The sequence below is a fragment of the Uranotaenia lowii genome, chromosome 2 (assembly GCF_029784155.1).
Source record: "Uranotaenia lowii strain MFRU-FL chromosome 2, ASM2978415v1, whole genome shotgun sequence".
Taxonomy (NCBI): Eukaryota; Metazoa; Arthropoda; class Insecta; order Diptera; family Culicidae; genus Uranotaenia; species Uranotaenia lowii.
The window spans coordinates 229116181-229141462 of NC_073692.1; the positions used below are offsets into that span (position 1 = coordinate 229116181).

The 25282-nt window shown below is 39.4% G+C and overlaps 1 protein-coding gene across 2 annotated transcripts in view; it reads right to left on the bottom strand.

Moving 5' to 3' along the window:
* The window catches only part of LOC129744419 (nuclear receptor-binding protein), a 151689-nt gene extending 126719 nt beyond the window's left edge, over window positions 1-24970 (bottom strand). For both annotated transcript variants that reach the window (XM_055736929.1, XM_055736928.1), the window contains exons 1-2: window positions 24550-24970; window positions 19824-20774 (exon numbers count right to left, since the gene is read on the bottom strand). The gene's annotated coding sequence lies outside the window, so the exon portion shown is untranslated. The remainder of the gene's footprint in view (window positions 1-19823; window positions 20775-24549) is intronic.
* Between the last annotated feature and the right edge of the window lie 312 nt (window positions 24971-25282).

Here is a 25282-nt window from a genome sequence, read left to right on the forward strand (position 1 = left end):
ACGTTCAAATTTGATTCAATTAAAAAAGTAAGAAACGGATTACGGACCATATCTGTATTTGACTTGTATATAAGTACTACCAAAATACTATAAAAATGTAAAAAAAACCATAGCTTCAAATATAATTTCATGATTTTTCATTTTTAGGAAATTCGATATATTGGCATCAACGGTACAAAAATATTCTATGATTTCAAACAACCGGACACATCAAGACAATGTATCCATTTGCGACTCAAGTTATATACAGGTTTTTGATGTAATATCTCAATATTTACTTTTTTGCTGTGTAGAGGATAGCGTTGAAGTCTTCTAAGCCAGAAGTATTGAGACCTTGTCCGACCTTCCAGGGTATGAGAACGATCCTCAATCAGGCTACTTTGTCATTTTGAGGAAAACCCGGCTACAGAAACGCTGGAGGTAACGAGCAACGCGGTTAAGGAAATGTTAAGCTCTCCGGAGCTCTACGACCTACCTACCTGTCTCCAAAAAGACTACGGATGCAGTAACCGTGGTTCGGAGCCTGTACGATCTCATAGCAAACGTTGTTTTAGGTCTGATTGCAGCCCAAAAGGAAAACCGGAAGACTGTGACGGAGAGGCTACCAAAGGCCGGTAGCAATGCAATCTACCCGAAGAACATCGAGGAAATTGTTCCACTGCTGGAAAGCGAGTTAAGCAATCCCGAGAGAGAAGCGCAAGCGTAGCTCACCAGAGAACCTGAGAACATGCAGCCTGTAGAAGCCCCAATGCAGGCTTTGTGATAACCAAAGTTATCGGGCTCTTTTTCTTCACGCTGCTATGCGTCGCCAAGTTCACTCTTGGAAAAGTTTGGAGAAGACGCAGACTCCCGGGTAGGAGTCGCACTTCAGCGCGTGGGCCGAAGAATGCAGTAGCCGACTTTTTAATCCTTAATTTATTGACAAACAGGTACAATGGGACGACTCGTGGTACACCCACGTGAACCCTCCTCCTGCACACCACCTGGGACCTCTAAGCTTTGACCCTACCCTGAACTGCAGTGACACTATGTTTAGATGGCGGAAGGTAAAACTAGCGCTAGTACACCCTACGACAGTACTTGTACAGGAATCCTGTTTCACAGCAAATACTCTACAACCTTATTTTTAAACGATTCAAGGCCTAACCTCTGTAGTCTGATACATTCTTGTGATGACTCGAGGTTCAAACTTCTGCCCGTCGTGTTGCGATTGAGTGCAGCTTGTTCTGTCTAGTCTAGACGTCATCTTCCACTGACTCAACTGACTCGTCCGGCGTCAAGAGTCACTCTACAGCCGGTAAAGTGATAGTGAAGAGTACGGTTCCCGGAAAGTAAGTTCGACTGACCAAAGGCCAGGCTTCTGTGCGGTTGTCACCCAGGACGTGGGGAAGCCTCCTATAGTGTCAGTTGAGCAGCTATTGCATTGTTACTCACCCGGAGGAGGATCCAGGTATATATCCGTAGGCTGATGGAAAACTACCTCTATAAACTCTAACAACAGTAAATGACCGACTAAGGAATGGCGACAATTAAGGTCTCAGTGAGTGTAGTCCTGTGGAACATGATGAGTTTTGCAGACTGTGTTGTCCTAGTATGTGCATAGGATGCTCCACCTTCGGGGAGTATCTGAGTAATGCGATTCCCAACGACCGAAGCTGAGGAATAAGACTTGATCTTCTTCGCAATGGAAATCATTGCGAAGGGTTATTTCACGATCAAGGTATACCCACGGATGAAGTGGCTCTCGGGTGGGCCAATCAAGTCGGAGTAGGATGGCGTCTTCGTCGGGAATCATCCGAGTAGTTGCGTTTAGTGCGCGCGTGTGCTGTGACAGGCGCGAGTCTAGAATAAGCTGCTCTCGTTCGGCACATGACGGGCATAAAGGCGGCAAACCTCGAATTCTGGAGGTAAGAGATCGGGTTTCGAGACGATAGAGGTCAACCCCGGGTCTTTACGGTAAGAGGTCGGGTCCCGAGTCGCAAGAGGGAGAGATCACGCCTTTAATCAACGAGGAGGGGTATAAGTGGTTACCTCGAGTCATTACGAGGAGAGTACAGCTCTCGAGTCGATAGAGGAGAGATTGGACTTTGAGTAGTGCAGAGGAGAAGTATGTGTACGACCTCGGGTCGATGCGAAGAGGGGTCGAATCTCGAGTCGTCAGAGGAGAGATCAGGTCTCGAGACGTGAAGAGGTTTATGTGGGAATCTCGAATCATTGCGAGGATATGTCGGTTCTCAAGTCGTCAGAGGAGAGTTCGGACGTCGAGTCGTAAGGATGAGAGGTTTTGCTGAAAGTGGTCTCGTCAATGAGCATTGCCTGGGAGCGCACTAGTGCGGATAGACCTCCCACTATTGAAGCATAGTATGTTAAACAGTTCGAGGTGGGAACTAGGGTTGCGGTCGTTGCAGGTTAGACCTGCAACGAAGGCTATACCCGTGATGGTAGACCAAGTCCACGCTTCTGCGCTAATCGGTTTACTCGTTTTCAAGTCAAAACTCCAGCATAAATATATACCCCGCCTCTTGTTACGATTCAAGGCTAAGCACCTCTCCCCTGATGACTTGAAGTCCAGCCTTAAATCGTAACCCGAGGCTCGCTTGGTTACCACGACTATATTGCGCTCTGCCTCTTTTTGAGACCACTGCTAGAGACCAATGACCTCTCCTCTAACGGCTAGAAGTCATGGCACCGCTTGGTTTGGCTCGAGGACCTCTCCTCTTTGCCTGTCCGTGTGCCGATCGAGAGAAGCTTATTCTGAACACGCGCCTGTCACAGCACACGTCCGGGGCTTTACGAAACTACTCGAATGATTCCCGGCGAATACGTCATCCTACACCGTCCGCCGACGACGCGAAAGCACTCTATCCGAGTGTACTCCACGGCGTGAATACTCTCTTCCCTACAAGTTCGACTGTGGAGAAGGTATTGTCTTATCCTCGCAGTATGCGCGTTCCACTCGGATACTTCGCGGCAGTGAAGGTGTCCTACACAGCGTTCACGAAGGTAAAGTCTTATCAGTCGGATTAGAATGCCTTTCCGGCGGGGGCTTTCGAGTTGAGTGCTTCCGTACCTAAAGCATGCAATTTACTGCTAGGATCGGACGCACTCAACTCGAAAGCCCCCACGGAACGGGCATTCTACTCCGACTGTGGTCCGGTCTTCCTCCTTCCTTTGGTTGGTTATTTTGGGGCTGGTAACCCTAGGCTATTTACCCGCCGTGTGCCGATCGAAAGCAGCTTAACCTAGACTCGCGCCTGTCACACCACACGTACGTTCCTATTACGCAGGGCACAACCTGAATGTTGTTAGCGGCATACCACTCTATGGACTTTTTTTGAGCAGCGGAAGTAGTGCCTACTATGGACACCACGAGCAACTGCGGTCGAGAATACTTAGCCCTCGCACGAAGTCTGTTAATGGCGTTTATTAGACCGGTTGTTCTCTACGGTAACGAGACGTGGATATTGCTCGAGGAGGACCTGCGTACACTCGGAGTATTCGAGCGACGAGTGTTAAAAACGATCTTTAGCGGCATGCAGGAGAAAGGAGTGTGGAGACGAAGGATGAACCACGACACTCTACGGCGTACCCAATATCCAGAAGATGGCGAAGGCTGGACGGATACGCTGGACAGAACATGTTGCGAGAATGCCGGACGACGGTCCTGCAAAATAAGTGTTCGTTACTAGTCCGGTAGGAACCAGACGAGCAGGGGCGCAACTAGCGAAAAGATTGGATCAAGTGGAGCGTTATTTGGCAAATGTGGGATGCCCGAGAAATTGGAGAACGGTTGCAATGGACCAAGTGAATTGGAGGAATTATGTTCATCAAGTTAGAGACAGAAAACTGTGTAAATAAAATGAAAGCAAAGGCCGTAAATATTATAAGGGGATGAATGAGGATCGACCTGGCTTGAGAGGAACAACCAATGATCCATTTTTATATTTTTAAAAAATCTTAAATAATGATTTTCAATGAATCGATAGAAAATTTGCAAAAATATGCAAAATAGAGTCAGTCATTCAAAAGAAGCTACCTAGATGTATATCCTAGAAGTATTATTTTGCGTAGAGCATCAAGGTTATCATGATTTTAGTTACTAGTCGAATGTGTAATTTAAAGCTAGAAAACTAAGAATAAATTACTTCCATTCTATCAGTCCCAATTTAGTTACGCAACAACCAAATGGGCTGAGGTTTTTTTTCGCGGAACGGTCAGGAATACCCCGCTAGCACTTACAATACGATTTGAAACTATTGACTGCTTTCTACTTGGTAGATACTGTGCTGCAGAACACACTTCTCCACTTGAAAATTCAAAGGTGAAATGGTGCGTATCGATTAAAAGTTGTAGTTTAAGTTCAAGCAGCCCACATCGAAGCCAAAGGGTAACATCCAGTTATAAATCACATAAATTAACGATTAAATCAAAACCGAACGACTCTACATTCGACCCCTTGAAGTCGTTGTCCATTTGAACCTGAACGCACGGTGTCGCGATACTCAGAGCTTGAAGAAGTATCGCGGCTCCCGGCTCTAACCTCTATGGCGTCGCGGAACGAGAGACGAACCACGAAACCAAGATATAATTAGTGAACCTGCTGCCAATTAAATGTTTCGATTTTCTCAAAACGCATCATTTACAATGCGCTGCTATACTTATAGCTGGCTGCACTCCCGGGCCAGTCAATTTCGTGCTTCATGCAGCGAGTTAGCAACAGTTCATCAATCCATCGGAGGAAACCTCCTCGGCCTGGAACTGACGACTGAGGAGTTGTTGAGAAGAAAGAAGTCGGTTGGTTGATTCGTGGTCTGGCCAGACCCGGTGCATGTCGATTGGAAGTTAGCTTTCACTATCGCAGGCCGATTTTTTTCCAATTTTATTGGGAGGAAAATGCCCGACGATGATGGCGTTCAGTAAGCCACGCGAGAGGAAAAATAATCAATTTTTCATTTTCCATGTGATTTGAGTTGAGGTTTGGTTTCGAGATGTGCCGGTGGAGCTTTGCGTGTCTCAAAACGTTAGTGAAAAATTAAAACAAACGTTCAAAACAAAACCAATTGATGAAGTATTGAAAAACTGAAATATTCTCACAGGGAAAATTGAGGAAATATTTAAAAACTAACCTTAATCATTCATCAATTGCTGACACATTCGTCTATTACAAGAATCACAGAGGCTCTCCTTTTTATGTGTTTATTGATTTTCACCCATTTGATGCAGTAAACCACATCAGCAAAGCCCCGAGAGCTGCAAGAGATGTGTGTTATTGGTGTGTTGTTTGGTTTGAAAATACATAAGTAAATAATGCCGATCGTTCGCGTTCGCGGGATTGGTAATTGTACAGAAAGTGTGGCCTGGCTGATGGCGGTTGATGGTTACTTGTTGAATTGGATGTTGGGATGGATATCGGTAGCCCCATTATAACTGTTTTCCACCAAGTCTTTTGGAGGTGTGAAAACTATTGTATAGTTAGGTTTGCGCGGGTGGCACTATTGATTCAGAGTAGGAAATTTCCAATTAGATACCCACTAAGAAATGATAAGATTAAACTTTTAACTTTATATTGTTTCTAATGGCTGGTTTAGTATTATTTTCCTTTTTCCAAAAATTTGATTTGTGTGAACTGAGGAGTTCCTTAACCCGGTTTTAGCGCTTTGATTCAATGATTCTTTTGATTTACACCAATTAAAACCATTAACAGAATTTATTGACCTTCCAAGTGGACACTTCATAATATTTGTAGGTGAAAGTGTGAAAAGACTGAAAATTTAAGTTTATTCTGCCAAATATTCATTTGGGGCCCTCAAAGCCAATGCAAACCCGATCGATTTTGAGAACCCTTCATTTCATGATATTTTATTTTTTCTTGAAAAAAATATCAATAGTGCGCAATGATGAGTACATGAAGGGAAAAATAATGAAAAAATATTATTTTCACATATTTCGAGTATTTAGCCAAAATTTCAATTTTTGCAAATTGGCAACAATATGAAATAATTATACCTTTTCGTTTCCCACACAAGACAGTTAGAAATAAATGTTTACTCTCAATTTATCTTGCACTAATCCTAGTTTTAGCTCAAGAACAACTACGTATACCTAATGCCTAAACTAAACTCCATTGGAGCTGAAAGTTTAATTGAGGTACCTACACGGAAAATAATAAAAAGGTAAAATTTACCGAGATAGCAAGGTTAACGCTCGTGAAAGCCAAAAAGATAACTTCTACCTCTTCGAAGTGAAACTCACCTCACAGCGAGGTAAAATTTACCTGAATCGAAGTTGGAAAAAAGGTATAAATCATCGAGAAAAAAGGTGAATCCAAAAATCTTACCTCGTAGCGAGGTGAAGTTCACCTGAATTGAGCTGACTAAAAAAGTATAATTCACCTAGAAAAAAATGGTAAATCCAAATAAGGTAAAACTTACCTCGTAGTGAGGTGAAGTTGACCTGGATTGAGCTAAACAAAACGGTACAATTCTTTTCGAAGAAAGTAACCGTTTGCCAAAGCTGTTTTGTTGTTCAGAAGGGAAGTTTTGCTTCGTGCCCAATAAGAGAAAATCGGAATAGAATGGCAAGTATTTTATTAGATATCATAGATATGCTGATTTTAGTCATAACATTTTGCTTTTGTTTCAGATCGGCCCAGCTTCGAGGTGTATTCCACGTCATGCTCCATATATCATTCTGGAAAAGCCGCGATTAGGATTAGTCGAACGGAGAAGGGCATGAAAGTGAACGCAGTGCAGGAGGATTCAGTGACCATTATGACGCGGAAAAACGCGAAACCGAATTGCCACGAGCCTGGCAAAAAAGAACTTACCTCAATAATTTTTTCAAACATGGTGATACATTTCAAAAATAAATATTAGGTAAATATCCCTATTTATTTCAAATAAATATACATTTTTGAATGAATTTAGTTTTTATTTTTATTGAAGAAACCAATCAAACCAACTAGCATTTACCTTTTATATCAGTGAATGGGAAAACGGTATTATTTACTATTTAGCTAGGTGAATGCCAAAATGGTAAAATTAACCTTTTTGCTAGGTGAATTGAAAAAAGGTAAAATTTACCTCGAAAGAGGGGTGGAAAAAAATCACCTCGCAAAAAGGTAAATTTTACCTTTTTTTATTTTCCGTTATTTTATGAAATTATTTTATCGGCTATATCGGTGAAATTTTATATTCTTTGAGAAAGAATATTTTAAGAATTGAAAGAATATAGACGGATAGAAGATTAGAATAAGGTGAAAGATTTTGAAAATGAGCGGAAGGGTAATTTTAATTTGAAAACTTTTCATCACATTTCATCGTTTTGTTCCTCACGGGCCTACTACCTTGCAGTGGTAGATACGAGATAGATTTGTAGCTACCACCACACAATAGTAGGCCTAGCGTGGTTCGTCCCACAAGCGGAAACTTGCAGTACGAACGAACAAAAAGATGAAATGTGATCGCTCAGAAAAGCTTCAAATACGACCGAGACACATTTATTGATAGATGCGGTTCTCGGTATTGTATCATTACGTGCGGTCTAGTCGGTTTTTTTTACTATTCGCGCTACGGTCGATGGTCCGATACTAGGCTATCTACCGATGCACTGTGGGGATTTTAGAGCCAAAAAAGGTACCCAATTCAGGCAAGAACGCCTTGCATGAAAAAACAACCATTTTTTATGTAAAAAAACACGAGGAATCGAATGGTCTACAGCGCTTTCTGATAAAATGACTCTTAACGTCTCATTTTGCCCGATTTCCCCTATTTTTTTGGGTGTAAAGTTATAATTCCGATTGAAGCCATCTGCCTTGCAGCAAAAAAGTCATACAAACCATACTTATTTATGTAAAAATGTCAGCTGAATGTACTCCACTTTTTGTTTCTTTTCTTTCTAAGTGGCTCATTTTGCCTCTTTTCCCCTAAATTTAAGATTTTTTTCAAAGAAATGCAGTCAAACAAAGTGTAATCCAACAGTTTTTCATCATGAAGGATCATTTCTGGTAGATTTATTCATATTCTAGCTAAAAGCGTCACTTTTTTGTACAAGAATGGATATAAATGGCTAAATATCCCCATCCTCCCCTAGCTTTTTTAAATTTATGCATAAATTTCAATGTAACAATCGAGCGATGCACATACCAAATGCAAAAACCAAGTGATTTAGTGTAAAATTTGTCGCGGAATCGAGTGGTGTACACCGCTTAGTGCTCGGCTTACGAGAATGGCCGCACTCACCCCGATTTCCCGTAAAATCGAGCGATATGTGGAAAAAAAATCATTATAACAAATGACAATGCATCATAAAATGCACAAAAATGATTGAAACAGGTGTAAAACTTATTGCTGAATCGAATGATGTACACCGCTTAGCGTTCAGTTGACGAGAAGAGCCTTAATCACCCCGATTTCCCCTAAATTCATTAAATTTCTTTGAAAAATACATTGTTACACATGAGAATTTAATTTAACAGATACAAAAAACATTGAATCGGGTGTAAAACTTATTGCTGAATCAAATGATGTATACCGCTAAGCGTGAAGTTGACGAGAAGAGTCAAAACCACCCCAATTTCCCAATTTGAAAAAAATCTTAAATTTAGGGGAAAAGAGGCAAAATGAGCCACTTGTAGTAGAAACAAAAAGTGGAGTACATCAATCGATTCAGCTGACATTTTTACATGAATAAGTATGGTTTGTATGACTTTTTGGTTGCAAGGTAGATGGTTACAATCGGAATTATAACTTTGCACCTTAAAAAATAGGGGAAATCGGGCAAAATGAGATGTAAAGAGTCATTTTATCAGAAAGCGGTGTAGACCATTCGATTCCTCGTGTTTTTTTTTTGCATAAGAAATGATAGTTTTCCAAAATTTAGAGCAGTTTAGGCGATCGTCACAGAAATAGGTACCTTTTTTTGATAAAAAATCCCCACTGTGCGATGTAATGAAATGTGTTTTTTTTTTAATTTTCTTTTTAGCCAAGTATTGATTTTTGAAATGAAGAGTTAATCACCGTAAATTTATTTTATGAAATTATTTTATCGGCTATATCGGTGAAATTTTATATTCTTTGAGAAAGAATATTACCCTTCCGCTCATTTTCAAATTCTTTCACCTTATTCTAATCTTCTATCCGTCTATATTCTTTCAATTCTTAAAATATTCTTTCTCAAAGAATATAAAATTTCACCGATATAGCCGATAAAATAATTTCAAAAAATAAATTTACGGTGATTAACTCTTTATTTTCCGTGTATGTAGGTTGGTTATCCACCATGGGTGCACGGATTCGCCGCAATTTCTGCCTAAGTATGTGCTTACATGCATTTTTTAGATTAATTAGTTCGACAAATCTCCAATGCAGCTTAAACTATACCCGGACCCCATGGCTTCGTATGAACTGTTATGGAGTAAATGTATTGCGTGTGTTGATGAAAGTATATTTTGGAAGAACAGGTGGGCTAGTTTACTATATGAATTCCGGCATCCGTGTATATTTTCCTGGCCTGGGCAACTGATTGAATATTTTCAAGGAAACCCATCTTACCTGTTAGCAATTTATGTGATAAGAACCCAAAAGTTTTCTTGCTGATACCGGTAATCGAATCCAGTACTCCTAGCATATCAAAACCAGACTCTCGCCAGCGTATTCGCTAGCAGCTAGACCAACTCGGCACAGAATTATGCTTGGAGTAGTTATGCGAAAATATAATAATTATAAGATTATATTTTAAATCATCGCTGGTTGCATTTGAAAAATTAAAGATTCAATTTATTAATATAAATGTTTCCCAAGCAACTAAAAGTTCGGATTTCACTCAAGAAACGAACTCAAGCTCTATGTGAAAGCTGTTCGAAATGCATTTTCGAGGTCCATGGAACTTTATTATTTATTTGAAGTCTTTGACTGCTGTCATACAGACCGAATATTTAAATAAGATTACAAAATAATTAAAACTAGGTAACGTCACGGATTGTACATTTGAACACATATTTTGAAACATTAAAGTCGAACAAGTGCGAACCTCGTTGAAAACTTGACAGCATCGATTCAGCGGGTGATTTTGTTCACATACTGTTCTGCTTCTTGGTGAGTATCCAAAAGGTGGTTTGGTGACCCAGTCGGCGAGCTGGAGCGCTTAAACTTAGACTCTGAAGCAGTGGCGGGCAGTCTATATTATTTGACAGGATATCGTAGACAAACATTCCTTGGAGGAACACTCTTCTTCGACTCAACGATGTCATAGACAGCAAGCCACACCTTTGTGTGTAGGGGGTAGCCTTATGGGATCTTGCCAGGGCAGTCGGTGCAACGCATAGCGAAGAAATTTTTTCTGAACTTTTTCAACTCTTTCTACATGAACGGAGTGGAAAGGCGCCCAAACTGGTGCCGCATACTCCAAGACACTGCGGACTAATGAGAAGAACACTGCTTTCAAAGCGTACGGGTCCTCAAAGCTCAATGTTTCGTCGGAGAAATCCAAGCAAAGCAAAAGCTTTTGCTGTTGTAGTGGCGATATGTTGGGTAAACGAGAGATTTTGATCGAATGTTACTCCCAGGTCTTCTATGCTAGTCACTCTTTCAAGTGGAGTACCATCTAGAGCGTAATTAAAGACAACTGTGGTTCTGGTTATGAAGAAGCTGATACATTTGCATTTCTCACACCATGCGATTACTCTATTCAAGTCTTCTTGAAGCGCTGCGCAATCCACTCTGGAGTCGATGGTTCGAAAGATTTTTAAGTCGTCTGTAAACATAAGTTTAGGCGATTGAAGGAAAGTAGCCAGGTCGTAAATGAAGAGCACGAAGATTAGAGGTCCTAAGTTACTGCCTTGTGGAGCTTCGGACGGTATTTCGAACACAGTGGAGTGTGTGCCACGAATATTTGTATAGCCTTGACGATTGAATAGATACAAAAATAACCATTTAGTTGCCCACTCTGGAAATCCAAAGCGCTTCAATTTTTCTTGCACGAGAATGTGAGGAACTTTGTCGAAGGCTTTGGCAAAGTCGATGTATATAGAATCCACTTGCATTTTTTTTACTAATTGCGGCATGTAAATCACTGGAACACAAGTTGGTCAACGTTGATCTTTTCTTACTATAACCGTGCTGTACCTCGGTTAGCAACGGAGTAGTTGCCGCATAAAACCTTTCGTACATAAGGACTTCAAGCTCCTTTCTGAGATTGATCAGTTAAATAACAGACAAAGCGGCTTGGCGAGGGAAACTGCAATTCTCGAGATCAAAGACGGAGGAATTCCATCCGGCCCTGGACCTTTTGATGGATCGAGAGTACCCAGAACACTTGTAACTTCCTGCTCAGTGAAAAGCGGTTGCGGAAATCTAATGTCATAGTTGGGCAGAGTTCCAAAATAGGAATCGGAGAACGCTGCTGAAGAATTCGGCAAATTAATCGGCTGATTCTTTGATACAACTTGACGTACGTCCTTGGAATGATACAGACGATGGAATAGTATTCGAATGGCGTCGGCTGTTGATAAATTTCCAAAACGTCGATGGATTTTGTTTAACTTCTGTTTAATGGATTTTTGTTTAAATAGATTTTTTATCATCGGATTTCTCTTTGAAATAACGTTTTCGGGCATCTACGTAGCTCAGTAATCCACCAAGGGAGTTTAAACGACTTGTGAAGGTGTCTAGGAGTAGTGTGCTGATGTAATATTCCCCAAAGATGCTCATAGAAGGCAGAATGTGCATCGTCGATTGTCGAATTTTCAAATGCTGAAGGCCTGTTTCGATATCACAGTGCCCGAAGTCTAAGTTCTGTCCACGAGTGTGAGCTGCGTCTATTATGTCGTCTGAAGCCTTCTCGAGTAACAAAATAGAAGGACCATGGGGTCGGTCGGCTTTTAAGATGCGATGTGGCGCATGTACAATTTCGGCGATGTCAGGTCTGTTTACAAAATCTAAGTCGAGAATTCTCCCATTGACATTCGAGAGAGAGCACATCTGTGAGAAGCCGGATGATATTGTTGCTTCGATAACAGCCAGTTATTGTTCCGTTGAAGCGTTTACTGGCAAAAATCCATTTGCATCTTCGTCAAAATCCCAGATTAGATTCGGTAGGTTGTAATCTCCGGCTACGACGATGATGTCCTGACTGGATGCGATTTTCGTAAGATGATCGAGTGCGGATATATGAGACAAATACATCGAAGCTTCGCTATTAGGCCTGAAATAAACGCAGCACAAATAGACGTAGTGACATTGATCCTTCAAGACTTCCATCTGTACCGTTGAGCCGTCAACACGTACGCCGGAGCATCGTATCGTTGCTGTGTACCTGCAGGAACATTTTTACATTATTTATTTTTTCCTTACCTGTTTTTCAATCAGCACTTCTCAGTGCTAAAATTATTTTTATTTTCTTTTATTCATATTTTTCTCTTTTCTTTCCAGCATGGGGAAGTCATCGGCCGGTTCAAGGGCCGGAAGAAAACGGATTGCCGAACCTAATTCAAGTCCATCGCCTAAAAAAGTTGAAATTTCCAATTCATTCCTCATCGGTGATGAGGAAATATTCATATTTAATTCTGATAAGAGTACTAAGAAACCTTCTTCTTCTTATACTCTTAAAAACGAAAAGGTTCCACCAATTACGGTCACGATTCCTGACTTCAATGCCTTTCGAAAAGAAATCGTCACTTCCGTCAAGGATGTGAAGATTTCTTTTCAGATCGGTCGAAGGGGAACTGCTCGTATTTTGGCGGAATCTTTTAATGATTTTCAAAAAATTTTAAATTATTTGAATAATAAAAAACATCAATTTTTTACTTACGACACTAGAAGTGATCGTCCTTTTAAAGTTGTACTTCGTGGTCTCACCGGCGATCAGACACCGGATGAGATCACAACTGAATTAAATTCTTTGTTAGGTTTTTCTCCGATTCAAGTAATTCAAATGAGGAAAAGAACCAACACGAATAATATCAGTAGTGTTGGTTTTGCTCCTGAGCTTTATTTGATCCATTTTAAAAAGGATCAAGTTAATAATTTGCAAATTCTTGAAAAGGCTCGTCTTATGTTTCATTGTCGAGTCAAATTCGAACCTTTTCGAAAATCTTCAACCAATTTCCTTCAAAATATTACGCAATGTCGTCGTTGTCAAGCTTTTTGTCACGGCACTAAAAATTGTAGAATGAATGCCAGATGCATGCTTTGCGGCTCATTCGATCATGAAAAATCTAAATGCCTTTTTGGTGGTGATAAGCCACAAACAGAATTTTTCAAGTGTGCAAATTGCGCAGGTAATCATTCCTCGAATTCGCTAGACTGTCCCATCAGGGCAAAAATTATTGCTTCTAGGAAAAATCCCAAAGTATCCAGAAAAGTTTCTTCTCCTCCTTCCTCTTTTTTGTCTTCAAACGTCAGGCCGGCAAACAACCTGCCTGTTCGCGGTCAGCCTCGGCCTACATTGGAATCACGGCTGGGTAATACCCGAAGTGATTTTAATGTTACCTGTGCTGAATCTGCGCCCCAGACTCGTTGTTTATCGTTCTCAGAGGTGGTTGAAAATGGGTTTCCCTCTTCAGGTTTAACTAATAAAAACGGGAAAAAACCAAGTCTCAACGTTCATGCGAAGGCTTGGGAAAATCCCCGAAATTCAAATACTTGTTCTTCTCCTTCATTTTCTGATCCTAACAATTTTGTTGATTTGGGTGAGATTACTGAGGAAAAATTAAAATTTTTGCATCAAAATTTAATGGAAATGATGCAACTTATGTTGAAAGCAAATTCAATGTTTGAAGCTTTCCAAACTTCTTTTAATTATGCTAATAAAATTATTATGACTTTACGATTCCCTCATGGATCCAAATAGATGTTTAAATATTATGAATTGAACGCTAGATCTTTGCTGGCTAACCAAGATGAATTCTTTTTATTTTTGAAAACTCAAAACATACATATTGCTGCCATCACTGAAACTTTTTTTAAAGCCGGACAATAACTTGAAAAGCAATGCTTTCTTTAAAATTTTGCGAAATGATCGACTTGATCGACAAGGTGGGGGTGTAGCTATTGTCATCAATAGTCGTCTCAAATTTAGACTTCTTCCTTCTTTCAATACCAAAGTCTTAGAAACAATTGGAATTGAATTAGAAACGTCTATGGGGAAAATTATAATTATTGCCGCATATTTGCCTTTTCAATGCAGCGGTGAACAGAAAAATTTTTTGAAGGGAGATTTACAAAAACTCACCAGAAACAAATCTAATTTTTTTATTATTGGTGACTTTAATGCAAAACACCGATCTTGGAATAATATTTCATCAAATTCAAATGGGAATATTTTATTTAATGACTGCTCTGCAGGTTATTATACTGTTGAATATCCTAATGGGCATACTTGTTTTTCTTCAATTAGAAATCCTTCCACAATTGATTTGGTTCTAACGGATTTAGGCGAGCATTGTAGTCAATTAGTTACTCATGCGGACCTCGATTCAGACCACCTTCCAGTAACTTTTTCTTTATCCCAAAGTCCCATTGAAAACCCTTTAAAATCAACTTTTAACTTTCAAAAAGCTGACTGGGAGCGATATAGGAATTTTATTGAACGTAATTTAGATGTAAACGTTCCACTGAATTCAATTGAAGATATTGATTTGGCTGTAGAAAATTTGACAACTTCAATAGTCAATGCTAAAGCCGCTTCAATACCCAAAATTAAACATAAATTTAATCAACCTTTAATTGATGATGATCTTCAGTTTTTGATACGACTGAAAAACATTCGTCGACGCCAATATCAACGTACTAGGGATCCTTATTTGAAATTTATTTATTGCGACCTTCAAAAAGAGATCAAACGTCGTTTAAATTTCATCCGTAATGAAAATTTTGCTAAAGCAGTAGAGGACATAAAACCCTACTCAAAGCCGTTTTGGAAATTAACTAAAATTCTGAAAAAGCCCCAGAAGCCAATTCCTACTTTGAAAGATGGGGATAAACTTCTTTTAACTAACGCAGAAAAAGCTCAAAAATTAGCCCAACAGTTTGAGTCTGCTCATGATTTTAATTTAAACGTTGTTAGTCCAATTGATGCTCAAATTTCCCTTGAATTTGATGATATTTTTTCTAAGCAAAATGTATTTGAAAGTTCCTGTGAGACAAATATTGATGAACTTAAATTGATTTTCAAAAAATTTAAAAATATGAAAGCTCCGGGGGAAGATGGGATTTTCTATATTCTTATTAAAAAGTTGCCTGAAAGCACTTTAAATTTTTTAGTTAAAATCTTCAATAAATGTTTTCACTTGGCTTATTTTCCCAATAAATGGAAAAATGCCAAAGTAACTCCAATTTTGAAACCTGGTAAAAGTGCTTCAGAGCCTTCAAGTTATCGACCAATTAGTTTGCTTCCTTCTTTAAGTAAACTATTTGAGAGAGTTATTTTGAATAGAATGATGATTCACATTAATCAGAATTCTATTTTCCCTGATGAACAATTTGGTTTTCGTCATGGACATTCTACTACACATCAACTCTTGAGTGTAACTAATATGATTAACGCTAGCAAATCTGAAGGTTATTCAACTGGTGTTGCTCTTCTAGATATTGAAAAAGCTTTTGACAGTGTTTGGGACAAAGGTTTAGTAGCTAAATTAGCTCGATTTGATTTTCCTGTATATCTCACTAAAATTATTCAAAATTATTTGACTAGCCGAACCTTACAAGTAAGCTATCAAAATTCATGCTCTGAAAGGACACCCATTAGAGCTGGGGTCCCTCAGGGCAGTATACTTGGGCCGATTTTATACAATATTTTTACTTCTGATCTTCCTGATGTACCAGAAGGAAAAGGTAGAAGATTATTTGCTGATGATACTTTGCTTTCAGCCAAAGGTCGGAATTTACGGGTGGTACGCAGTAGATTGCAACAAAATTTAAATTCCTTTTTGAATTACTTGAAAATGTGGAAAATTTCTCCTAACGCTTCCAAAACTCAACTTATTTTATTTCCCCATAAGCCAAGAGCTAAATTTTTAAAACCTAATGAAAATCATTCAATAACTTTTAATGGGGTTTCATTAGAATGGTCTGATCACGTGAAGTACTTGGGACTTACACTTGATCGGAATCTTACTTTTAAAAATCACATTGAAGATATTCAATCGAAATGTAATAAATACACTAAATCTCTTTATTCTCTCATCAACAGGAAATCGAAGTTGTGTCTGCGAAATAAGATTCTTATCTACAAACAGGTGTTCCGACCAGCGATAATGTACGCAGTTCCGATTTGGTCTAGCTGCTGCGCGACGAGGAAGAAAGCCATCCAGAGGATTCAGAACAAGGTTCTGAAAATGATTTTGCGGCTTCCACCTTGGCACAGCACCGAAGATCTTCATCGAATTGCGGGCATTGAATCGATCGAACAGATGGCCAACAAAATCATCTACAACTTCAGAGGCAAATCGATGCAGTCTTCCATCGCAGAGATTCGTTCTCTTTATAATTAGTTTTATTTTAGGATAGTGTTTAGTTTTAAGTTTAAAATATTTTTACCATTACAGGATGTTCTCCTACATTAAATACTTGATTGCGCTCAGCAAGTTTAAATCTTATAAATAAATGTTATTATCTAGTTAACTATAGGGCTTTGAACAGTTCATTATTGAGCTGAACACCTAATTTAATGTAATAATGTAATATAAATGTAATGATGAATTGATACAAATAAAGACATATTAAAAAAAAAAAAAAAAGACATTGATCCTTGATTCGCACTACCGTTTGTTCTAGATGGTCACATTCAGGAACTTTATTCTTTATCAAGTTCAGCCAAAATTAAAAAAATAGCTTTCAAGTACTGTTTTGTTTCTGTTTCTACTTTTTGGGAACTTAAAAGTTGGTATGAAGAAAAACAATATACTGGTTACGTACTTCTCATTTTTTCAATATCAAGTAGCTATCAAAGGGTTGTAAGTCCTTTTGTACAGCTCAATAGTTCGTAAAAAAGCTCTGTTTTACTCTTTTGTAAACTTGGAAAGTTTTTAATTAGTTCCAACGAAAGTTGAAAAGCAACTTCGCAATATAGGAACTTTGAAGTAGATTAAGAGGCTTAATTCTACTTGTTTCGAACTTCAACCCGTGTTTGCATAAACAAACACATCGTTACTTGGGAAATGACAATATGAAGTTAACATTAAGTTCCGGGAGAACTTTTTAATAAATTGAAAGTTGGAATAAAGTAGAAATAAAAAACCGGAAAGTCGTTTTTAAGAAAATCATCACATCTCATCACAAGAAAATCTTTAAGTTGTATTCAATTGTTTCAATTGCATTACTGAAAATGCGAAAATATTTTTTCCAGTCAATTGCTGTGCTGTCGGTCTTCTCGAAATGAATAAACACTGAAATTTTTCATTGTAGTATGAAAATCCAAAGTTTTTTTTGACAGGCAGTAAAGCTTTTTGAGACTAAGCTTCTTTAAGCATCAAGTTTCAATTGATGGAATGAAAAATGGTGACCCTGGTCAGAAGATCAGCCAGGATTTTGAAGAAGGGTCGAAAATCGGATTTTGAATATTATTAAGATGGATGAGTTTCAATTTTTATCTTTTACAAGAAGTGTTTTTTAATGTTATGCCTTTGCTAATGCATGTTCGAAGACATGCTTTCGATATTGTTGGATAAGTTTAGTTTAACATATTGTTTTTGCTTTATGGATGGAAACTTTGATATAACCAGATTTAGGGTGTAAGCGCTCTCGGTAAATTGAACAAGCCCTATCGAAAAGAGTGAATATCATAGAGAGACATTCTCTGAGTGAAACCTGAAGCTTTGTATGAGATAAGAATAATACAGTCACTTCTATTCTGGCTATTAACCTGAACACCCGTGATATCATTTTGATTTTAGTGACACAAAACCCCATTTTTACAGTTAATAGTAATGATAAAATCTTGGATTAAAAAAGGCTAGGCACAATTTTCCCGTATGTTTGGATAACGTGCCGCTATTAAGCCTACCCCCAATCTGATACCTAATATCTGATATCCTACACTTTCTTAACGTTTCATCCTCTCAATAGGTATCCCGATTTTTTTTATTCTAAGTCTAATTCTGAAAACTTTTTTTTCTTATAAATTGATGCTGACATTTTTTAAATTTGTTTTAATTTGCATTTAAAAACATCAGAACATCTGTCAATCTCCGAACATCGAAATCAGACAATATTTCGATACAATCTTCGGAACCCACGCATTTCCACCCAATCTCGACGATTGTGATCATGAACTTCGCAGCCATCAATCATGGCCGGAAATTGTTGACCAAGGTCAGCCGAAATTCTCCTGCAACCGTTTCGTTCAGTTCACAATTCAATGCATACCACCCGCTCTTCTGCTTTTGCATGTTCTGTCTGGAAATCTACCGAAGCTTGATTGAATCTGACATTTTTCGGGGTGTGTGTACGAGTTAAACATTTGAAAATGTTAGTTTTCAAATATTTTTTTCATTTATCTTTAAATACAATGGATTAGCCTAGCTAATTTCTGAAAAAAAAACATCGTCTAGTTAAAAAAGGTCAAATTGCACAACTTATCAAACATATTTTGTCAACATTGATTTAACAATCCATTCCAAATGTTACCTACCCTAGAAATGTCGTGTCTAGAATGTAAGCCTCTATCGTGGCCAGGGGCTGTGCGTGGTTTGATAAACGACGCTCTATGGTAGAAAAAAGTGAGAGTACTGTTATTTCGTTGCGCCAAATCAACTCTGCATAGCAATAAGCTTCCATGTAGCTGCTCTCGGTCACATTTTTCTGTGTGTTTTTTTTTATTTATTTGTTCATTTTTTTCCCTTTCTTTAGCAAAACGACCTAAACACGAACCATTCAGTTCCAATTTTGATTCTTCGGTGACGTCAATTTGGCCAACTGAAGATTGAAAAGTCTAGTCGAATAAGACACTGTCGTCATTTCTTGGCTTTAATCATCTGTGTCTGATGTGAATCAATTGGACTTTTTGAAATTAATTTTTTGAACAACATTTTCTGTTGAATTCTTGAAATCCTTTTGTTACAAAGATAGCATTTTTTAGAAATGACATTCAATATTCAATAAAGTATGTTTAAGTATTTTAAATTTAAGATTCGTAGTTTAAAAATACAAAGTGTTTTTCATAAGTTCATTCGATTTTTTTCCAAAACACTATTTTTTAATTTAACACCCGATAACAGTAAAACTAAAAACTTCAAGCTAAGCATTTGCAAACCTCAAACCAAAATGTGGCAATGGGGCAGCAGCAATTTTTAAGCTTCCGTCCGACTGAATAAAAAAACGTAATAGACCTAAGCTTGCAACATTGTATCGTTTTCGATTCGGGTTCGAGTTTGTCTACGATTTCTGAACGCTGCTCCAATGAAATTTGAATTCCCCATTTTATTCTCCCTTTAGTTCGCTAATTTCTGCTTTCTGGGTCTAGCATTGTATATCAGCTTTTGCAATCTATACTGTTAGTGCTCCGTCCTATATGTTCGGATTACTGCTGGGTTCAGCGAAAAGCAAAACAAGAATGTTCTCACGCATCGTACATAAGTATACAGTTAAAGTTAGACCCATACTGAGATTTTGCGTATGATAGAGAATGAAATGTTACAGAAATCTAAAACTTGGTTCATGATTTGAAGCCGAAATAGTGGAAAAAATTTAGCCTAAACTTCGCTGTTTCTAGTGATAGAACAAGAACTCTTTGAATTGCTAAATGCGTATTGCGCATTCGAGCAATCACACTAAACGATGACCTATGGACTCTAGAAACAAAATAGAAAAAAATAAAATACTCACCCTAATTGAACTCCTGATTTCAAGCAGCACTCTTCCATTTAGAGCACTCGATCGACGAGAAGCGGCTGTATCAATTTACCGAAAAAAAATTCTAACTCAACACAAGCCCACCACTAACTGCTGATACACAACACCGAGTAGATGATATGTGTGATTGGAATACGGAATTCAGAAATCAAATCCACTGACCCACGTACTAATTCGTACCAACTCACACGCAAACAAGCTTCGCTGGACTAAAGTGGCGAATATATTCCAATTCTATCCCCGATCTTCGTCCGCCAAAAGGAAGCCTATATCACTGGAATTAGCAATAATACCCGGAGGGGGAGGAGAAGGCCTTTAGCTGCAGAAAAAAGACCTAGGCCGGCAAATTAGCGGTGCGCGGATAGAAAGAAGCTAAAAGCTGAGCTGAACACGATCAGCGGACGGACGGACACGCGCAACCAGGCACAGTCGCGGACACACACGCGCACACCCTCAAACGCGAACGAACGCGACCGATCGCTGTTATGATTTACACGAGCTGCCTCTTTTATTTTCCTTTAAGATATCCCACTCTCTAACCGTGTGGTGGTTAGCAGACAGGCAAGAACACAATGCTGGAAGATGGGACAACCGGGTTCCAGGGGCACGTCCACAGCCAGGCGTCACTTGGCTTATCCGGGATAAGATGAAATCAGATCTTTTGGTTTTCTTGATTCAAGCAGCCGAGAGCTCTCGAAAGTGTTTGAAGGAGCTAATAATGGGCTACCAGTTCTCGTGGAAAGTTACCAGAATATACACGTTTCCGGCGTTTTCATTCGTCCCGAAGTGGAACGATTCTGGTTGGTAAACGACACGTTTTACAGACACAGTGTATCACTCTTGATCCTGCCAATCACTACGTACATTCGGACTGCATTCGTTGTCTTTGGTTGACACGAGCTTACGAGCTGTCGGGTTAATGTTCTGGAAATAGAAAAAAAAACATAATTTAGTTGGAAAAAATCGATCACCGAATCGATATTAGAATTTTAAATGACGAATCGAATGATCGCACAATACCTTGTGCAATTCAAACTTGATCTGAGTTGTCATCATTATTTCGAGTTTTTTTTTTGTTCTCGAACGTAGCTTGTTACCATTTATGATAAATTTTAAAAACTAATCTAAAGTTTGCTCTAAGGAGAAAATAGTAATTCTTCACAAATACATGATTTTTTCCTTCTGGCAAAATTCCAATTCGAAAGTGGTAGCTGGGCAGCGGTTAGACCGGTTGTTCTCTACGGGCACGAGACATGGATATTGCTCGAGGAGGACCTGCGTACACTCGGCGTGCAGAAGTACGGGATGAACCACGAGCTCGCGCGACTCTACGGCGAACCCAGTATCCAGAAGGTGGTGAAGGCTGGCCGGATACGCTGGGCAGGACATGTTGCGAGAATGCCCGACGACTGTCCTGCAAAACAGGTGTTCGCTACGGATCCGATAGGAACAAGACGAGCGGGGGCGCAACGATCTGGCGAATGTGGAATGTCCGAGAACTTGGAGAACGGTTGCCATGAACCGAATGAGTTTTAGGAATTATGTTCGTCAAGTTATGTCGTGAGACGGAATACTACGAAAATGGAATAAACGCTGGGTAGCGGGTTGATCAAGTTTAGCTGCTGTCTACGTTACAAAACGTTTGTCCTCCCGAAAATAGTGATAGATTTTGTAGTGGAAGAAGTGGACGCTTGAGCATTAATCCATGAGTTTCAACCCTAAAGATTGTCTCATTGAATACATTCACGAGAGTAAAGGGTGTCCACGACGAAATCGGAACACACAAAATTTATTCGCAAAATTCATTTGATTGGCATAAATTTTCAGGGATTGAAAAATAACTATTAAACTTCATTTTACCATTTTACTCGTAATTTATTTACAGCCCATACGCAAATGCCCGCACCTTCGCCTTTACCCCGGCCATAAGATTCTGCACAATCTGTGAATCGACCGTTTTTTGCATTTAACCCCATACTTTCTTCTGTTCCTCGACTGTCTTCACTACCTTAGATTGTTTAAGAAGATGCTGCTTCATAATCGCCCAGTACTTCTCGATGGGATGGAGCTCCGGAGTGTTGAACATTTCCGGCACGAAATTGACCATATTGTCCGCATACCACTTCAGCACGTCCTTGGAGTAGTGGCATGAGGCCAAATCCGACCAGAAGATTTTTGGGACGTTGTGGGCCTTCAGGAGAGAAGGCAGACGCTTTTGGAGGCCCTCTTTCATATACACCTGTCCATTCATCGTGTCCTGGGTCACGAAAGGTGCACCCCACTTCCCGCATGTGCAGGTGGCTTGTCAAACCAGAAATTTATTCGCAAATTCGGACATCTTCTGAGTGCGAACATGCTCCGGAACGCTGAACTTATCCTTGGCCATGAAAACAGGTTGCTGGGGAAGTTGTTTGAAGTCGGCCTTCACATATGTTTCGTCGTCCATGATGCAGCATCCAACTTTCGTCAGCATATTGAGGTAAACTTCCTGGCACGGATTTTGGCGGACTTGTTCTGCTTCTCGTCGCGACTAGGGACCTTTTGTACCTTGAACGTTCGAAGCACAGCCTTAGTTTTGGCTTTCTGGACAAAACTTCGGCTAAGGTGCAGCTTCTTAGCCACGTCCCAAACGGAGGCGTTCGGGTTTCGATTGAAGGCGTCATCTAAGTGGTTGTGATGTTTGGTGTTGTTCGGAATATTTTTTCCTTCACTTCTGGCTTCCGATCGGTGGTCAATCGATCCTCGAACCGCTTAATCACTCGCGACCCCGTGGAATTCGCGATTCCCAACGTTTTAGCGATGGTACGATGCAAGAGATCCTTGTTCTCGTGATGAATGCGCAAGATTTGATCATGCACGAGCTGTTCTTTATACTCTATTTCCGCGAGTTTTGATTACAGGACTTCAAAACATGCAGGTTGTAAACAATGCATCATGAACTAAATCCACTCAAATTTTTATTAAATTCTACCCAATGGTTTAAAAGTTGGAGCAATTTCATAGTATGGCGATTTCGTGGACACCCTTTACTTTTTATGTATATGTAAATTTGATTTGAATGCAATAAGTCCATACAATCTGATAAGCGTGCTACTTATTCCACAAATTCGGTACCTATCCCATTGAATTTATATGGATTTGTATGAAATGAAAATCGGTGATTCGTTTTACGACATTTCGCTATACGACCATGCTTCATGGAACGTATTTAGGCCGTATTATGAGGTGAAAGTGTATTTCCTAGCTTGTCAAACGAACAACTGATTTCTCATTGTTTACAATTTTTTTTGGCAGATTTTGGTAAGCTAAATAACAACAACATTCAGCATGTTCAATGACCGCGCATTATCTTAATATGTTAATTGACGCCAAACTCAAATGGAAGTCAAACGATAAGTGCCACAAGAGTTTTTTCAAGGTAAGTATAGTTATTATTCATCTTATTAAAAACTGATAAAAAATGTGAAATTGCTACATGAAACAAATATTTCATTAGAACAAAAAAAGGTTTATTTTTCAAATACAACATTTAACAAATCTAATCTTCAACGTTTTTTTTGTGGCGTTTAAATAGCTAGGGGAGCTGACGCTGGAAATAAAAATTAGAGATAGTTTGGAGAAGTAAATTTGAAAGTTTAGAGTAGGCAGCGTAGAATAGTAAGCGATCATGAGACGTTGGTTAAACCATCATGCACTTCATTATATCCATTCCAGCTGGATATGGACAAAATGCAGTTCAAGATAACAAACCAACCCCTCCTGATACCAGTTGGAGGAAGGATAAGGGTGGGTTCGAGACTGGCCTCTACTTACTCCCCAAGCATCTCGGCAACTTATAAGATTCGAACCCAAAAGTTTTTCTTGCCGATACCGGGAATCGAACTCAGTACGCCTGGGTTACCAGACTCGCGCCAGCCTATCCACTAGACCACATCAGCGCTACTACAAATCTTATCTTCTAATCTTCAACGTTTGAAATAAAAATAAACTGTGATGGTAAAATTTTCAAAACTAAAAATATTTAACCAACATCTGTCTCAGGAAGCACTCAAATTGTGTATCTGTTCAGTTGGCATCTCTGGCCAGACGGCTCGTTAATCCTGAAAGGGTATATTCTTATTGGATTTTTTTTTATCTCCCATTGAAACAGTCTGCGCTAGTGCTTTCTCGCCCTAGCCCTAAATCCGCTCTATACGCAAGAGGTTTTTTGTTTCATTCCTGCGCCATTTCACGTTCACTCATTTTTTTTTGGTCGGCTATTTTACCTCAAACCAGACACCAGTTTGCATAAACCGATCAAAGATTTTTGCTTTCGGGTTAAGTGACTGATTTATCACCAATCGCAATGCTTTTATGGCCCTGCAAAAGCTGAACTTGAAATTTGATTCCTGGAATGAAAACAATCTTCACAAGAATTTCTCGATTCAGCTATGCCAGACACTCTTTCTCTTTCCCTCGTTCGGTATTTACCGTCCATCGAAAAGTCTTCAGGATTTTCTTCCTTTACACTCCACATTGCGCACTTTTTTTCTCCATTTCGGAGACAACCTTTCCGATTATACTTTTTTGCACAATCTTTTTGCGGCCATCAAATTATTTTCCGCATCAGACAATCGCACGGTTCTGTTCTTCGATTGCAATTTGGATGCGATAACATTAACCAAACAGAGGAGATAAAACTTTCGAAATGTACACTAACCCAACTTGCATGCAGAAGCAGAAGCAGCAGCAGCCAACCACAGAAATCCGGAACTCGAACAAGGCGTTTGCGGCCGTCCCATAAAAATCACACACACTACACGACGACGAATCACTCGCGGTGGATCGAATTTTATTGGGGTGAGTTGAAAGGGCCGGAAGTTTCGAAAGCTCCGGTGCACCGTTAGGATATTTAGAACTGTCCACACAACACGACCGTCTGCAGGAAGGCAAGGACAAGCCACTTCCAATCCCTCTCACGATTGCCAACACTGGAATCCTCGATGGGGAATGGGTTGAAATTCTGCACAATGCCTTTTTTTCTTCTCCTTTGAAGATGATGGGTAGCCACACGATCTGGATCAACTTTTGACAGACAAAATCCGAAGCGACTGAGACACGGTTTGAAATGGAACTGCTGATGGATGGGAAAAGTCAGGATCGGAAACTCTGAACTTGACTTCTCTTCCCGTATGTTGCTGTCTCTTTTCAACTCCAGACTATCTTAAGAGAGTCGACATTTGATTAGATAAAAACTTCGGTTACAGAAGCGTAATTACGAAATAAAAACTAATTTCATCAACAGAATTCAATGAATTCAAATTCATATGAAAGATTGGAAAAGCTTTTCTCATTCTTCTGAAAGGAAGATACGAAAATCCATAAATATGTCTGTTCAATCAACTCTAGTAGAAACGGGTCGAAACAAGTAGAAATGGATTGATAGTTGATCA